Source organism: Strongylocentrotus purpuratus, unplaced genomic scaffold (genome assembly GCF_000002235.5).
Source record: "Strongylocentrotus purpuratus isolate Spur 01 unplaced genomic scaffold, Spur_5.0 spur5_scaffold_8, whole genome shotgun sequence".
In the NCBI taxonomy this organism is placed as follows: Eukaryota; Metazoa; Echinodermata; class Echinoidea; order Camarodonta; family Strongylocentrotidae; genus Strongylocentrotus; species Strongylocentrotus purpuratus.
Window position 1 is genome coordinate 30957516 of NW_022145614.1, and position 18989 is coordinate 30976504.

Here is an 18989-nt window from a genome sequence, read left to right on the forward strand (position 1 = left end):
CATAATGGCAGAAGTTTCTGTGATGACCCTGTTCTCAGGATTAATTAACGTGCAATTAAAATGTGCCCATTTGTAACTATTTGTTTATCATTTGGTTTGTGTATCTCTCTTTTCAGAGTAGATAAGACTAAGTCACAATAAGGGTGTATACACTTTTTTACTCCCAAGTTCTCACACAGATCTTTCTCTCTCTCTCTCCCTCCCCCCCCCCCCCCCTCCCCCCTCTCCCCCTCTCTCTCCCGCCTCCCCCTCTCTCTCTCTATCTCTCCCTTATCTCTATAAAATTACTCTCCCCACTTTGCACTTTTTTTCTCTTTCTCCATCTATCTTCTCTTTGTCTATGCACCTTTTCCCTCTACCTCTCTTATTCTCTCTTTCTTTTATCCACACCCATTTGTATCTACTTGGATTTTTTTTTTTTTTTCATTCTTGAATTCAACACATTTTGAAACATATCACTTTGTTTATAGGCATTTTGAATCATTTAACACATGGCCAGAAAACTGATTCCAATACATAGAGATATATACTACTAACACTACATCTCTATGTTCCAATATAACTTTTATTTCACTTACATGAATGAATGAGTTGATAAATAAGTAGATAAATAGGTATATATATATATATATATATAAGTAAATAAATAAAGTGATAAGTTTAACAGTTATATCTATCAAAATCAAAATCGAAAGAAAATGAGTTACAAAGAAAATTAATGAGGGGGGGAGTGGGGGGTCATAGAAAGAAAGAAAGACAGACAGACATATATATAGATTAAAGGATGAGTGATTGAGAAATGTGCAGTGCATTAATCTGGAAATAAAAGAGAAGAAGAGTGTGAGAGAATGGAATGGAGTGGATAGGAGCAAGGTTATCAGGAAATGTAAAACCAAGAGGCAAGAGGTTCAATTGAATGGAACTACGTGTAAAGGGCAAAGTCAAGTGAGTGCAACTCCATTTCAAATACTTTGACTACTTTAAGTTCATTAATCTCATTTCAGCAGGGCACTATATCAAGGTTCGATAATTTCTTAATATTCTGGGAAAGTCGAACAAGTCTGCACAAGGTACAGTATGTGCAAACATAAGATAACCCAATAACCGATATATCAATTAAGATATCACACAGTTCAAGCACGTGTTAAACGAATTTTGCTATCTTTATTTGTTTAATACAGATCTGCCTTCAATTCAAAGAACTAGCCTATCTTTTGAGGAATATAATTATTTGAGTGTGGGCGTATGTAGAGTATTTATATACCGGTAATAGAATATTTCGACCTTTATCATGAAAACCTTTGAACTTTTTATATCACTAGTAAATTTAATGATATGTCGTATAAATACAATGGATATGATGATCAAAATCAAGAGACATCAAAGCCTTTTTCATAAAAATGGTATAAGAGGAAATAAAAAAAAGCCAAGAACCAGTTTGAAAGAAAGGAACCGAAGTGGACACCGACTGAAAGAGGATAGTCTAGCTTGTGAAGAAAATTTTATGTCAACCTGTGGAATGGAAGAAGGTACATGTTCATGAATAATATTTTCCAATAAGTGTTTTAGGCAAAATGAAGAAAGGTTGTGAGAACAATAAGTGCTCTTCATTTTCATTCATACTTTTGGCAGTTGAGTAAGTATTTGCTGTCTTTCCTTTTTTATGCCTCCGCTACAAAGTAGCCGGAGGCATTATGTTTTCGGGTTGTCCGTCCGTACGTCCCGTTCTCGTGATCGCGTTATCTCAAGAACTAATTGATCATGGATTCCCGCCAAACTTTTGTCATGTATGTACCTTGCAGAGCCAATGAACTGATTAGATTTTAAGGTCACGAGATCAAAGGTCAAAGGTCACAGGGCTCATTATGTATGCTAAAATAGCTCGCTTCTGTTTTGGTTTGTAAAATTGCTCCATGGCTTAGGCATCGTTTTCGACTGCGCGCGGTCGAAGGTCCATCCAAGAGGTAACTTCTTGGTCCATCTAGTTTAAATCAAGGATTGAGAGTTCGAATCCCATCCTGGCACATATTTCCTTTGTAAGACATTAATCATCACTTTCCTCTCTCTACTCAAGTGTAAATGGGTACCAGACAATTGCTGGGGTAGTGATGATTGCAGGACCCGCAGGAAAAACAAGACTGAAGCTGATGAGGCTTTCCTAATATGAAACTTTATCATTATGATTATAATTACTATTATTGTTATTATTATCATTATAATTATGATTACGATTATTGTTATTATTATTATCATAGTTATAATTATTTGTATCATCATCCTTTTTTATGGTTATTATTATGACTATTATTATTATCATCAAATTATCTGTATCATTTAATTTGCATGTTAGTCAATTATATTACACAGATTGCTGCAATATGAATCAAAATATTTCTTCTTCTTTTTTCAGGTCAGCAAATGTCACCATCTAGCAGGTTTAATTTGGAAAAGGATCGTCAGATATTGTGAAGCAAGACACTCTAGGATTTGAGCTATATTAGTCTTTTCCCATTGGTCGAAACTGCCGATAGAGAGCGAAGCATTTTTCTTTTCACATCTTTTAAACCACATAAATGTAGCTGAAGACCCCAGACTGGGATTAAGCTACGCTTCCTCTATTCTTCATTCCTGGCATAGTGTTCACCGAGTCTTCAGAGTTTAGTGCAATTATCTTGTAATTATCGTCATCAGATCATGAGAGACTTGCTGTAGACTAAAGGAAAAGACAGTCTCAATCCGGGGTCTCAATCTTCGAAATGTCAACCATGTATTGATTTTGAAAGTCAATGACATATATCTGTAGTGATTTGTGATTTTTCTAACCTTTTCTTTTTCGTGACCACATTTTGGATTGAGAAAGTTTCTGAAGACCTTCACCTTGATAAGGAATTATACAAATAAGGACATGTTGTGTCAAAGAGATCTTCATAACGGAGGAATACACTTTAGTTTGTGCTGTATGTAATACAGGAATTATTTGATCCCGTCTGACTTACAGCATCTTCATCTGCATCGAAAACCAACAGCTCGTCATTCCTTTTCGTCGAAACCAAGATTCCTAAGATGACCAAGATTTAGATATTTATATTATTTATAAAATTAACTGGCTGGAAAAAAATTATTATTGTGTAAAGACAGGAAGTTTGTTTTTTAGCAGTTGTTCATATATCATTGATCACTTGATAAAAGAATGTGTGAACTTTTTAAGGTCAAATCCACAAGTAGGCATATTGTAATATATTTCATTTTATTTGTGAAATTGATTGAATTCAAACGATGCGATGGTAGAATACTTACAGTGACGAAAGGAGAAGTGTTGCCACTTACCTTTCCGTATCCATGTGATAATAGCAAAATAACATTCCGATACGGAAACAGATCACCATCATTTGATTCTGCAGATCCAGAATCTATAACATTACCATCAAATCAGCAACTCACAATCTATAACGATACTCGAAATGATAACTGCTCTCTCTATTTCATCATCAATCCTGTCGTGGAAGATGATGCAGGTACATATATCCTCACTGTTTATAAGGATGGTATGTTTACGTCGGATAAAAAGATTGGGTTGCGTGTAGATTATCCTCCTGGTAAGGTATCGTGTGAGCTTAGTAGTGATTTCCTTGATGAGGATTGGCTGTCCGTAACATGCACAGCTTCTGTAGGAAGTCTTTCTGGACAGATTATGTGTTATCAAAATGACATAAGGCTTCCTCCTGTGGCTTCCCTAGGCCGAAATGGCCAAGAACTGAGTCAAAAGATATGGACACGAATAGAAGATCATGTTATATATTGCTGTTCATCCAGCTCTATTCAAGTTAAAGACATGAGTGAATGTAAAGATTGGGAATGGAACCCATTTCAAGAAAAGAAACTAACCAACATCACAGACCTACATAATTATACTGTGATTTCCATGAGGCCTACCACTGATTTACCTAGTACAATACCAATCACTACCGGTACCTTTCAACAGGACCAAAGTTGTGATAATAATTCAACGTACTTGAAATATGTGGAAATGATTGTTTGTTTAATCTTCATCGTGTTCTTTTTTATTACCCTGATTACATGGCTTGTTATTTCTTTGCAAATAATGAAGGGTTGTCAAAATATTAAGACGCCAACTTCTAAGAAAGTCGATGATTCTAAGATAGGCGAAGGGTCTGAATTTACAAGTTTCATAGAAAACGAATCAAAGAATGGGGCGTGTAATTATTAACCTGTCATGCAAACACTTTCCTCGCATTCCATTCGCTTTTTGACGGAATGGCATAATTTATTTATTTATTTATTTATTATGATATTTATACTGTACAGGGTAGTACATATCACCAATTTGGTAGTCTTCCATGTGGATTTACCAAAATAGGGTATTGCATTCCCCCAGTAGATATGGACATTATGTTTAAGCTACTAGGATATATTTCATACATGTTTATTTTCCCGTCATATAGAACATAATTCTGAAAAATTATTTCGATTGTTAAACTGTTTTTAGTTTATTGTTTGTCTCATAACAATATTTTATCATAATGATATTATGAGTATAGCTAATAATAATAATAATAATATTCATAATAATAATAACATCGACAATAATAATAATGATATTGATAATAATAATAATCATTATTATTGTGTTTGTAATTACTCTGAAAAAATGAATAAACATTGAATATAATGTAAATTTAGAGAAAATATCTATATAATGTGAATGTTAAAATGCTATATGTTTATTCTCTGTATGTAATCGTTTTATGTCGCATGTATCATGTTACATGTACATTTTATTTTATAATTTCTGTTAAAAATGCATGTAAACGCAAAGAATTTCCTTTTGGACCAATCAAATTTGAATTGAATTGAATTGTTCTTGAGTATAAATGTAATGAACATAAATGAAAAATTGGGGACAACTGTACGTTATAAATTGGCTGACACATTAAACTAGTTAAAATCCATGCTAATGCTTCGGGAATATCCGAAAATCTTAAAAGAATAGGTATACAAAAGGCACGTAATACAGAACAAAATGTTTTAAGACTAACAAAAAAGAAGACCAATCAAGAAGAACATATAATATTTTATGTATCTACATACAATCCCAAGAATGCGAATTTTTCAAATACTATCAAACAACCGTTACCCTTCTATAAACTAAAGGTTCTCATCTGAAAAATATATTTGGGGAAGCAGAATACGTCTCAAGTAGGAAACATGCGCCTATAATTTGCAGAAACTATTGATCTCAGCATCATTGAAGGGAGAAGTAAAAAGTGTTTCGATAAGAGGCGTCAAACTTGCCCATGTATGCCAACCATTGATAAATCATTTAAACATTTTGTCAGTAAAAGAATTACACCAGTAAATTGAATAGGTGACCAGTGCAAGAAGATGTTTGTACCTTTTGCAGAAACCGATTATTATAAGAATAGCACAACTCTCATCTTTTGAAACCTCACTAAAGATCTATCTTCATAATTATATAAGTATATTTATTATATAGATATAAGTATATTTATTATACTGGTGCTGTGTTTATCGATCTGAAAAAGGCGTTTGACACTGTGGACGTACAAATACTTGTTAAAAAACTTTCCAGCATTGGTGTTTCGAGGGACATATTACCTTGGTTCGAAAGTTACTTGTATAGCCGTAAGATGTGTACTTGTATTGATTCTGCTACATCAAATATTTTAGATATAGATTATGGAATTCCTCAAGGGTCCATACTTGGCCTTATTTTATTTACTATTTATATAAATGATCTGGTGAAACAAGTACACAATTGTAAATTGCATCTATATGCAGATCATACTGTGCTATATTTTTCTAATAAAAATTTTGACATTGTTGAAAAAAAATATTGTAAATTGCATCTATATGCAGATCATACTGTGCTATATTTTTCTAATAAAAATGTTGATATTGTTGAAAAAAAAAATTAATTTCGATTTACGTAAAATACATAGCTGGCTTTGCTGTAATAAACTCAGTCTTAACGTTGACAAAACCATTTGTATGTTATTTGAAACTGGTACAATGCTATCGAAATGTAATATCTTAAATGTAAATATATGTGGTAAACGTATTGTTCAAAGTAATACTGTGAAATATCTTGGAATGCATCTTGATACCAAGTTAAAATGGGATATTCATATTGACGAAATGTGTGGAAAAATAAGTAAAGTTGTAAGTTTTTTAGCTTGTCTTCAACATTTTATTTCGGAATCCTATCTGAAGATGGTATATAATTCAATCATTCTTCCACTTTTCGATTATGCAGATATTGTTTATGATTCGGCGAGCAAGAAACACACTGACCGCCTCCAAAAATTACAAAACAGAGCCGGTCGTATCATTTTGAAAATTAATCCTTATAACCATGTTTCAAATAACGATATTCATGTTAAATTAGGGTGGAAATCTCTCCATTCAAGACGTAAATTGCATTTAGATATAATGGTCTATAAATCCCTGAACAATTTGGCTCCTCCTTATTTAGAGGAGTCTTTCAAATACTGTAACTATCCATATTCGCTACGATCACAAGGAAAATATTAAACTCCCCAAACCAAAGAGTGAATGCTGCCGTAAATGTTTGTGTATAAAGGAGCACGTGAGTACAATGCCCTACCGTTAAGTATTAAGCTATTCAACAATTTAAGAACTTTTTGCAAATATCTAAATTTAAGAAATCAGTTTTGCTCTGATCTGTAATGGAACATGATTGGGATGGGGGGGGGGGCGTTTATGCTTCTCTGATATGTTTTAGGTTTAATATGTATTTAAGTTATATTATTTTATGTTGTATTGTATGTTGTATAATAACTGTTGATATCTTAATTCCTGGACCCCAAAGAAGAACAGCTTTGTTATATTAACAAAGCTGAATGGGCTATCCAGCCATTCACTATATTATTGATTTTTACTATGTACATGCATTTTCTTTGTATTGTTTTTAATATTGTGATGGAAAATAAATACCAATACCAATACCAATATAAGTATATTTATTATATAGATATAAGTAATAACATAATTTCCACTTCTTTAAATATACAATCAGTTTTTCTCTCATATTGTATTCATATAGTCAGTTTTCCATTCATCTACTCATATTCTTCTGAAATAATACCTTATAACGACACCTTCGTGCAATTTAATACTCAACTCTCTGATTATTTATTTTTAATGATTTGCTGTCACGAGCATTTGATTGTGTGTTTTCATTCATATGACTTCCTTAGCTATTTTACCCATTCATTTCCTTGTCTTTTATCTCTTTTTTCATGATCACGTATCTTGCTATATTTGATTACTGTTATCATTTTTTTAATCTGGAAAGTACCTTTTTCTGCATTCCTAGACATGTGTTGGTTTTACTGGATGTCTGAAATAATACATGTGTGTTTTTATTCATATTTACTTCCTTAACTATAATTTTACCCATTCATTTCCTTGTCTTTTATCTCTTTTTTCATGATCACGTATCTTGATATATTTGATTACTGTTATCGAATTTTTTTTTATCGGGAAAGCACCTTCTTGCCGCATTCCTAGACATGTCTTGTTTTGACTGAATGTCTGAATTAATACAATACGAAACTAATAATAATAAAATTACAAAAACGTTAAAACCAAAAGATACTTTTTTTCGTGCACACCTATAAACTTGCTTTATTGTCTAACTTGAAATGGTTGCTGAAACGGATATATCGGAGATACAGGAGATATTTTAAGGAATAAAATGACAAGAATGTCTTATCGATTCTACGATTTTACATACATCTCTGATGGAATAAAAGATATGTATGTTAATGACATTTTTCATATTTCCTTCCTTTGTTTTATTTTACATGTTCTTTTCTAATTTCCACTCCCTCGTTTGAATTTTATTGACACATATCAATATGAATAGAAATAAATGATTGTAATTAAAAACATGGACAAATGAAAAGAAAAACGGTTTACTAGCTAAGGAAGAAGTAGAAAAGATAACGAATGGATAGAAAGAAATTATAGGTGATTGAAATGAACGATGAGAGCCGGAAAATAGGACGGAGAAGTGTCAAGCGACTAAATATTTAATTTTGCTTTGTTAAACTTCATGATAATATAAATTTCTTTATCGTCAAGGTGTCCTTTAGGTTTGATAAAAAAAACCACTTAATTTCCAAAATTGATTTTCTGCGAAATTATGTATAGCACAATCTAATCTGTTTGTTTTCCAGATATTGACAATACTGACAGATGTCTGATAATACATGTATGTCAAGCATCTTTCGGATGACATGCAAATACCATTCTCAATGCAAATATCATAAACATACAAAACTTTGGATCGTTATCTATAAAACTATCCTGAAAATTACAATGGAACGCGCTATAATTATGAAGAAAATAGAACGAAAGGCAAAGTATCCAGTTTATTCAAGATTGCGAATGGAAAACAATTCCAAGAAGACAAGTTACAGAAAGTCTAATGTAATTACACAATATGGTAATCACAGGAAGGACAAAAATGAAAAGTGTATTCCTCTTTATTGTGCGATTTTCCTTGCAGTAGTCTGCGTAGATGATAAGAGAAAGAGAGGGTATATAAGGAATGGTGGAAGAGTGTGAGAAGGGAGGTCAGAGTAGGTGAGAGAGAGAGAGAGAGAGAGAGAGAGGGGGGAGAGAGAAAGAAGAAAGAGAGAGAGATGGAGAGAGAGAGAAAGATAGAGAGAGAGAGAGAGAGAGAGAGGTCCTAAATAACTATGGAGTTCTGCCGAGCTTGGAACTTTGTTACATTTTTGATGGCATAGTTCATCCAACCTACTTTTCACTGCATTTCATTTTCTATTTTCTTCTTGCTTTGCAGCCTATCACGAAGATCGGTTTTGAACGCAGGCACACTCAGTGGCGGATCCAGGGGGGGCCGGCCCACCCCCCCCCTCCCCCCTTGAGAAAAAAAATCATGTAAAAACACGTGATTTTTACCTTTTTGAGGGGTTGGGCCCCCCTCCCCCCCCCCCCCCCCCTGGCGCTCAAGGGGGGGGTGCATATTTTTTAATTTTTGGCCGGCGCGTTTTTCAAATTTTCGGGAGCAAAAAAAAAAAATAGTGCTCACTACCCCTATTAACTAACTAATCCTGATGAGGTTTTAATCACAATCTCATAATGAAAGAGTGAATAAGACCTTTAATATGTGACTAAATGAGAGATAAACTGTAAATGCGAGCGAGTGCAGATTTTTTTTTTCTATCCAGAAACAATTGCTCTCACTCTTTGCTTTAATAGAGGGACACGTGTAAGGGGGAAAAGATAAGGGGTACGTGTCATATAAAAGAGCCACATAACAGAGGTAAAAGGAGTACTCCTAAAAGGGGATAGATGCACTCAACGCACTTTTCAAAGTAAAAGGGGCAAATACCAGACTTGGATAGGGGCACTTATCAGAGGCGAAAAGGGGGCATTTTTAAGAAAGGGGGAGGGGCATTTATTACAAAGGGAAAATGGGCACCTATCACAACGGAAAAGGGCACTTATTAGATAGAAAAGGGACACTCATAAAAAAAAGGAAGGGGCACTTTTCACACCTGAAAAGTGACTATCATCAGAGGTGATAAGGGGGACTTATACAAAAGGGAAAGGGGTAATTATTACAAAAGAAAAGGAGCACTTGTCCTACGTATAAAGGGGCACATTTAGGAAAAATGAAAAGGTTGGGGCACTATGATCCCCCTTGCCCCCCCCCCCCAATCATCGCCACTGATTTGGACTAAACCAAGTCCAACTCAGTGTTCAAACTTTTAATAGAAGAGTAGCAATCCTAAAGGTGCATCAGTCAGGCAACCAGTAACATATCCATAACGTTTATGCTACATTATATTCATTTCAAAAAATTAACTAAGATTAAAAGATATGGCCTGGCGTGTTCGTTATTAAAGAGTAACAAAGAAGATTTAAAAAAATTAACGATTTTAATCAACTGACATATCGCAATCCAATCAAATTAATCATAATGACTTCTCAGAATAATATGATAACTGTTTGAATTAATATCGGTCATTTATGTTTGCTTAAACTTGTGCCAATTAGATACTGATAAAACTTATTATCAAATACGTAGCCGAGAGGCAAATGACCGATACTATCTTATTCGTAGCTCATATAAAATCAGATAAGATGAATTATTTAATCATTCTCCTTTTCTCTCATCATAACTAAAACAATCAGTTTAAAATAGGGGCGTTCTCTATTCGTTCCACGTGATCGATTATCGGGGGGGGGGTGTGATCAGCTGATATTGGTGATTAAAAAAAACAGTAGCCTAGAAAGGGTTCAATTAACATCACGTGTTCAGTCATTATTGTCAAACATGGGTATTAATGGAAGAGAAAACGGTTATGATGCTGTTTGTTTTGTTTACTCTATTTCGGTGCTTGAGAGTTGAACATTCTTTTGAAACTTTATCACAATTGTTATCTTCATACTCAGGATATTTACTAAAAGAATTCAAAAGTTCTCAATATTATCGTTCTAAGAAATGCAAATACTGTCAAGTTAAATAAATTGATGTCCTTAAGATATTTTCTTTACCCGATTATTTATAGGAAATTATAAAGTGAATCATTAACGATTTCATTTTGTTACTAAGAGGTTAATCATCACTCTTAAATGCTTGTACATCGTAAGCTGCATGTCACTTCTTAGTTGCAGACAGTAAACTGCACCCGGTTAGAACTGAAGCTCTGAAATTTGCTTTGACGTTACATAGCGTCTATGAATTTATAGCATTTTTTCTTCTACAAAGTGTCAACTGGCAATCGTACTTGAACGGCAAAAATCTTCGAAATATACAGATTCAGCAGGTAAGCTTTGTTTCCCATTATAGATATAAGAAATGTTATCCTCTTTTCTCTACTCAGAATATGTAAAGTATACAAGATAATACAGAAATAGAAATAAAATACTTATAGGCCTGCTTGCAATCCTGGCATTACCTAGCAATGGAGTGTGTCGGACAGTAATGGCCCTTTCCACATTCTGTGTATTTGTTAGGATGGACAGTTCACTCATTCGTTGTTACGGGGGCAGTTTATATGGGCCCTTAATTCTTAATCTCTATTTATTTGTTCAGGAGTCACTATTTGGCAAATAACATATTTCCCCTCTCTTTTCTCTAATCAGAATCTATTTCAACACACTTTTACCGAGGCTCGTGAACACATAAAGATGGGTTGGCGAGATGTAAGTTCATTATCTCTAAGTCGAATAATATTATTTATTTCATTTGAATATAGTCAGTAGCGGGTGCTCCGTTAGACAGTCAGCCCACTAGACCGACAGTGTCGGTCTAGTAACCCGTAGAAAGTTGTCAGAAAGCACGCGAGGCTTTAGCGACAGTCTCACATTTAGCCACTTAATGAATTCAAATATTTCTAAAGCGTTTATATTCTGTGCGTCAGGGTTCACTTAGAATTCATTTGCTTTGTATATATTATTTATTTACCTTAATGGTAGAAGATGTTTTTTTTTTCCAATAATAAACAGCATTCATTTATGAATCAAAACGCCCGCTGGCATGTAAGGATTTTGGTAAGACCGTTATACATGTTTATAATGTTGATTATGATGGTGGTGATGATAACTTATTTATTTATTCATTCATTTATTTATTTGTTTATTTATTTATTTATTTATTTTTTTTATTTATTTATTTATTTATTTTTTTTTTTTTTGCTTATTCATTTCCAAAATATATTTATTTAAGAATTTACAAAATGAATAGGTAACATGAATGACATTGCAATGTGCAAATGGATAGCCATACTGAGCTGTTCTACACAGTAAAAACGCTGTTTAAAAAAGTGATGTTCACTTACAGTTGTACACTATCTTAAACAACAGTTGATCAAATTGTAAACAATGTTGCTCGAAACAGAAGTAATTTTGTTAAACATTCGTTGTTTAAAATTTAATGACTGCTATATTTACTATACGAGAGCTTTTAGACAGTGTTGTTTACATATGACGTCATGTGTCTCGTGCCAGTTAAGTGCGTGTTGGCTAAAGGCTTTATTTCACATTGTTATGTTTAGAAACAGGTTCCTTGAAACTAACATGCAATTGAAATTGACATGCCACTTAGAAATGCAGTGCAGCTGTTAAGGCACAGCTCATTGTTATTCATATTAGATGCATACACACAATGCAAGTGTATGCAAGGGTCTTTTGCTGACTACACAGATTGATACATATGTAAAAGCACATGGACATTGAGTCTGGATTAAACTACCAAAGCAACCACACGTGTTTCTGCAGGCTTCATTTTGTTTGTCTCTATACTTACATTTATTTAGCTTAATAGTTATTACTTTCCAACCCACAACACAACATCATGGCCGACCAAGCTACCGACGCGCTTCTAAGTGACTGGGGATTCAACCCGGTGGGGTCACTCCCCTGCAAAGAGTGACACGTATGACCGTTACCACCGGGATTCAATGGCTTAATTGAAATCACTTTTCTATTAACCACTTTGAAGTTTTTAATTTATAGCGTAAGTTCACAGTTAAAATTTTCGGTATCTGTACGCAAATGTCAGAATACAGGTAGACTTAAAATCGTCGCGTCATGCAGTGCGGCACTGATCGCGCACTCGGTTATAACGTGTGCTAAATTCCTTGCCATAGGGATTGCATGCATCCCTATATATGCAGTTTATACGTGCGTGCATGCGCGCTCATGCAAAATGGGCACTGTTTTGGCGCTAATTCATGAATTGCAGAATTACCCTAGTCTTCATATACCTATATAGAGACCCAGAAGTAGTGGTGCACTTATTCAGAGTATCAAACCCAAATTATACCCCATTATACAACCCTTTTGTTGTAAACAACCCCCACTGAACAACAGCTCCTTTTTAAACAACTTTCTTTAAACAACCCAGTTGGTTTAAACAACCCCAACTGAACAACAGCTCCATTTTAAACAACTTTCTTTAAGCAACCCAGTTGGTGTAAACAACCCCCACTGAACAACAGCTCCTTTTTAAACAACTTTCTTTAAACAACCCAGTTGGTGTAAACAACCCCCACTGAACAACAGCTCCTTTTTAAACAACTTTCTTTAAACAACCCAGTTGGTGTAAACAACCTCCACTGAACAACAGCTCCGTTTTAAACAACCGTCTTTAAACAACACCGGTTGTTTAAATTGTGATTTTAAACAAGTTGTTCAAAATGTTGATCAACTAAGTGTTTAAACTTTAAACAACTCGAGTTGCTTAACATTTTAAACAACTCTTAGATCAGGTCACCCGTTAATCAAGAGTTGTTTAAACTTTTAAACAACTTGTTCACAAAAATTTTAACTGTGTACCTACAGGGGTCATATATAATGATAAAACATACAAGAGACTATAATTATAAAATTGACCCCCACTTGTATAAATTGTACACATTTCTTGGGTAATGTTATTTCGTGCGAATTGTAAGCTTCATCTTAAAACTGTTTAAAGAGTAGAGCACCACAACAAAGGCGAGGCTTACAAAACCATGTGATTTTACCACTTGGCACTTAGCATATATATATCTCTTAATTCGAGCCTTTTAAATAATTCCATTTCATGTCGTTTCCTCCCGTTTTCTCTAGAAAATTAAACGCTTGGGATCCCGTTTCGTAGAGAGACTGATCGAGGCGATTTTCGATTACATCGTCGCCAAAGTACAGAAGAAGCCCGTTAAATGGAAGGATGATGGTGAAATGAACCGTTATGCATTAAAGACAATTATGGGGACCATTGATGATCGTCTGTGTAGCTCGCCTGTCTAAATTGTAATGGTTGTGATAAACAGTATATCGGAGAGACTGGAGATATTTTGAGGAATAGAATGACAATCCATTGTCAACACATAAGAGATTAAAAAAATATCAAATCGTAAATGTGAGTAATAATATATCAAGGTTTGCAAAAGGAATGAATCCAGAATTTTGATGCCATACCTTTTTATAAAATGAGGACAGAAAAAGAAACTAAACGTAAGATTAAAGAAAAATATTTTATCAATGAATTCAGCCAGAACTGAACAAGCCTTATAGTTCAAAGAATGATGCAGCTGTTTTATGAATTTACATTAATAATGTCTTTTTATGATACGTGCTTTTAGCTGATATATCAGGAATGTCGTGGTCGAGTGGTTTAAGGCGCTTGACTGGAGATGTGAAGGTCGAGGGTTCGAATCCCGACACGGCGCTAATATCCTTTGGCAAGATATTTACCTGCACTTGCTACTCTCCACCCAGGTGTTAAATCGGTAGGATGCGAAAGTTCATGTGGTTGGATTGGATGAGCAAGACGTTAGTGTGCGCTTGTAAAATGGCGACTGGCTGGAATGCTCCCCAGGGAGTGGCAAATGTGCATACATTGTGTGCGGGTACGGATCCGATGACCGGGGTAATAATTTTATTTGTAAAGCGCTTAGGCACATCGTTGTATCGATGTATTGGGCGCTATATAAAAGCGGATTATTGTTATTATCATTAACAAAAACACATTACATGTATAATGAAGAAGCCTACAAATGGAGATAGAGATGATTTTAACCATTAATTTGTAACAATACGTAATAAGATAATTCCGTTGCCAAACAACGTGCCATTTTAACGCAATGCACCTAATACGTATTTCGCTTGGGGATGAGTTTCATTACTTGTTTGTATTCCCTGCCTTCGTTCAGACAGAAAATTGTTCATCGATAAATATTTATTGAATGACCAAATACACTCAAAATGGATCAGCTTTTTAATTCCAAAAATATTCTGTCGGTAAATAATGATTCATTTTCATTAATTTAAGTATGTGCAAAAAACATGTTATGAGTTCAATATTAACGTTATGTTTCTCTTTTTTGTCTTATATCAAATTATTAAATTGATATCAAGAATATTTTCAGTAATTCATTAATTCGAATATCAATTTACTGATGCCAGAGACTTTCTTCTTTTTCAATTGCTTCCATTAATTTCGTCATTAATTATCGTAGTAGTTATTATTATCGTTTTGTTTTTAATTATCATAATTATTATTATCAATATTGTAATTATTATTATTATTATCATTATCATCATAATTTTTCTCACTATTGTCGATAGTGTTATTTTGTATTGATTAACATTAATTCGATTTGTATTGTATATTTTACAGTGTTAAATTGACAAATTAAAACTGATTCAACTCTTCTCCAAAACCCCAATGTGGGTGACATGAGAATAAATTGTCATTGTCATTGTGTCTCTATTTTGCCTCGATCAGCACTCCAAAAAAAAAAACTTTTTTTTTTCCCCCTCTCGATCTTCCTCCTTTCTGTGACTCTGTGTGCCTCCACGAGCACTCCAAAAAATGTGTCTCTTTTTTTTTCTTTCTCGATTTTCCTTTACTCACTTCTTTCCCTCTTTCTCGGCTTTTCTCTCCCTCCCACCCCTTCCCAACCCCTTCCACCCCCTCTCCCTCTCTCTCTCCCTCTCCCCCTCTCCCTCTCTCTCCCTCCCTCTCTCCCTCCCTCTCTCCATCTCTCTGTCTCTCTCTTTCTCTCTTGCTCTCTCTTTCTCTCTCTTTCCCCCCTCTCTCTCTCTCTCTCTCTCTCTCTCACTCACTCTCACTCTCTCTTTCTGCACATTAGCCATAATAGTTGTGAAGCGCATGCGCATCTACTTATACAGCAACCCCCACATTCTTGGCATATTTGGAATATCTTGATTAGCTCACATCCACGGAACCCCCTGGTGGTATGTTTCACATAAAATTATGCTCATTTCAACATCTATATGCTGTATGGTGTGTGTATGTTCTCATGAGCCAATTGGAAACTGAATATGTTTCTTCATCAAAGTATATTTCTGATGTTATGATTGTTCTTTAATTCTGCATGTATTATGTGATTTTCTTTCGAATTTTATCTACCCACTGCTATGTTACCCCCACCATGAATCTTTTGATATTCGTAAAATTGATCTGTTCTATATTCCAAATGGTACATCCTTAGCAGCAAATATTTTTTGTCTCATTCTTTTTTTCTCCCTTCTTCCTGCTTCTCCTCCTCTAACAAGAGAAAATATGAATTTATTTTTTGTTTAATTAAAAAAGAATAAAAACTCAGTTTTATACTCATAGGACTTAACGTGTGTGTTTCGATTTGTAGATCAAAAGATACATGATTTGGACAGAGGAAAGGGAGGAACGTGGAGAGAAAGAAAGAGACAGAGATATTGGGAGAAAGGGAGAGGGGGAAGAGAGAGAGAGGGGGGGACAGTGGATAAAGACGTATGGACAAAGAAGGAAGGAAAAGGGGAGCAGAACAAGAAAGTGAAAAAAAGAAAGAATGAGATAGAGAGAGAGAGAGAGAGAGAGAATTAGAGAGACAGGGGTAGGGTAGGAGAGAGAGAATTAGAGAGAGGGAGAGGGATGGGATGATGAGGGATCGCTTCCTGCCCCCCCCCCCCCTCCCCCCCCCCCCCCCCCCCTGCATGCAATCCATCGAGCATCCTGATACGCCGTGGAAGCTGTTGTGAAGAGGTTGTAGTCAATGGATTCCTGCGGTTCCTCACTGCATTCTCAATTGACTATTGTGTCTAGAACACTGCCGACATCATCGCCGCATCCATGACAGGACTTAAAGGGCTCGTCTTCAACTTGACCGAGAGTTAGATGGCCTTTAAGATCCCAACTCTCGAACGAATCACATTCGAATGTCTGTCTTCATCATAATCTCCAATCATTTACATTATCAGGTTTCGTGCGTAAGCCACTGGAGGACCGATTTAGCTGGCGAGAAACCAAGACGAATGAAAGTTCTCTCGACCTTCTTCGACTACCACCATTTTCTCTCGGTCGTCATTTATCGGTCGTCATTTTTTTGTCGTTGAAACAGAAGCCAAACTCGAACTAAAAACATTGGGTAGGTTTGTCACTAAGCGTGGGCCATTCAGGCCCTCGCTTTTAAAAAACAAGCCGTGAAAATTTGCACTGGTTTCTTCTATCGACCCGCAAAGATAGAGAAAGATGGAGCTACAGTGATGCGTTTTGGAGGTGACTCGCCTTTTACAAGAGCACACTCCATCCCAACGACGAAACTTCTGGACTACCTATATCCAGCTGTGTTTGAATCGTTGATGTGTCTGACTCAGTTACCAACACAACTTTCCTTGGGGTTGTGTCTAGGATTGTGTTTATCATCATGCTTGCTTGGTCTTGACTTGTTGGGTTCTATCTATCTCATCTTCATGGTTACATAAGGAGTTATCTGTATTTGGGATATGTCTTATAACATAGAAGAGAGACGGAGGCGGAGAGCAGAGAGACAGAAAGAAAGAGAGGTAGGTTTGTAAAATATTAATCAGACTTAATGATACTACTCTTTATAAGAGCATAATCGTGCATTTTATTTAGGTTCCTAATATCTTACATTGTTTTTATATTGTCTGTCGTATCTACATTTCCCATGAAGCACTTAGCTAATTTACCGTGCGTTATACTTTATTAAAGTTTATCTACTGGTGTTGTGTTGTTACTCTACAGTTTGTATGATAGTTTTTAATGTAGAAGTGGAAGAAATAAGCTTCAAACTATAGAGTATCAATGTTTTTATCCCAATTTTGTCATACCCACCCCCAAACAAAAAATAAATATTTTGAAAAGCTTGAGGGCAATGGATCATAATGTAATCTATACCAGACACACGTCGAATTATCCAGGTCAAATCCATCATCTTATAAGACATCTTTCAGATAATCATCTGCTTGATGAAATCAAGCAATACTGGCTCAGTGTGAAATTTGATGTTGGTTTCGAATCCATTTGTATCTATTGTTTTATCTACGCCCATTTTTCTTACTGTATATTCATAATGTTACTTATTTTCCAATCTTGTTTTTAATCAACTTATTATCCGTGTTTTATTGTTAACGCTTAAATAATAAATTCACCAGTTCTTTTATTCTATTTAAAATAATATATGCCTGTTTACTTAATTTTCTATAATATTTAATTCCATTTACATATGTTAGTCTATATGCAATGTAGTAATGAGTTATGACGCATATAGTATTATAATTTGAGGGGCATAAAGAGAAAACACGTGGGAGCGATTACAAACAACACTGGTACATCACCAAAAAATATGTAATAGCTGTCCTGTGCTTTCATCAGTTGATGATCTTGTGGTTGTTGTTGTTATTGTTGTTTTCCTTCACGCTTTGCACAGAATCCGTTTAAATAATATCCAGCATTTTCAGGCAGTGATGGCAAAGAAAAACGGAATGAGACTGAGGGAGAAAATAAAGAAGATTATTATATAGAGATTAATGAGAGAGAGCGGGGGAAGGAGGGAGGGAGTGAGAAGGAGAGAGAGAAAGAGAGAGAGAGAGAGAGAGAAGAGAGAGAGAGAGAGATGCATTCAACAATGCGTGTCAACATTAGCAATGAGTTAAAAGAACCTGGATTTTGCTAAAATACTTTGCTTTCTAAGGCACTTTACTGTCGATAAATTTATTACTGCTATATTTTCAAATTTGCAATATATCTGTGTAAATCCACTCACATTAAATCGATTTGAAATTTAATTACTATCAATCACACTCTAAGCACATTCAACATCTTTACCTTGTTAAACAAATCCATCTTTAAATAGCTAAAGATTCTACAAAATATCGACTTAAATATGTCTTTTGTTTTTATGGAAGACTCTTTATTTAGTACTTAATAACGGAATTATCATCACAAGAGGTCACTTAATCACATAATACGTTGCATCTTGCACGAAATAAGATGTATGTGATGTGTTGGTGTTGTTGAAGAGATGAAAGTTTTCTTAATGCAATTACTATTTCTAATTTTGTAAATTCCTCAAATAGAAATTCGTCTTTTAATATTTCCACATCTACCCAAGATAACAATAACGTAGACTTATTGTGCATGCGTGTATAGGCACGGAGGC

General features: G+C 34.8%; 1 long non-coding RNA gene across 1 annotated transcript; it reads left to right on the forward strand.

Moving 5' to 3' along the window:
- Positions 1-10778: 10778 nt before the first annotated feature.
- LOC105447288 lies at positions 10779-14232 on the forward strand. Its single transcript, XR_974029.2, has 3 exons — positions 10779-10865; positions 11185-11244; positions 13651-14232. It is a non-coding gene; the product is annotated as an uncharacterized LOC105447288 (long non-coding RNA).
- The last annotated feature ends 4757 nt before the right edge of the window (positions 14233-18989 follow it).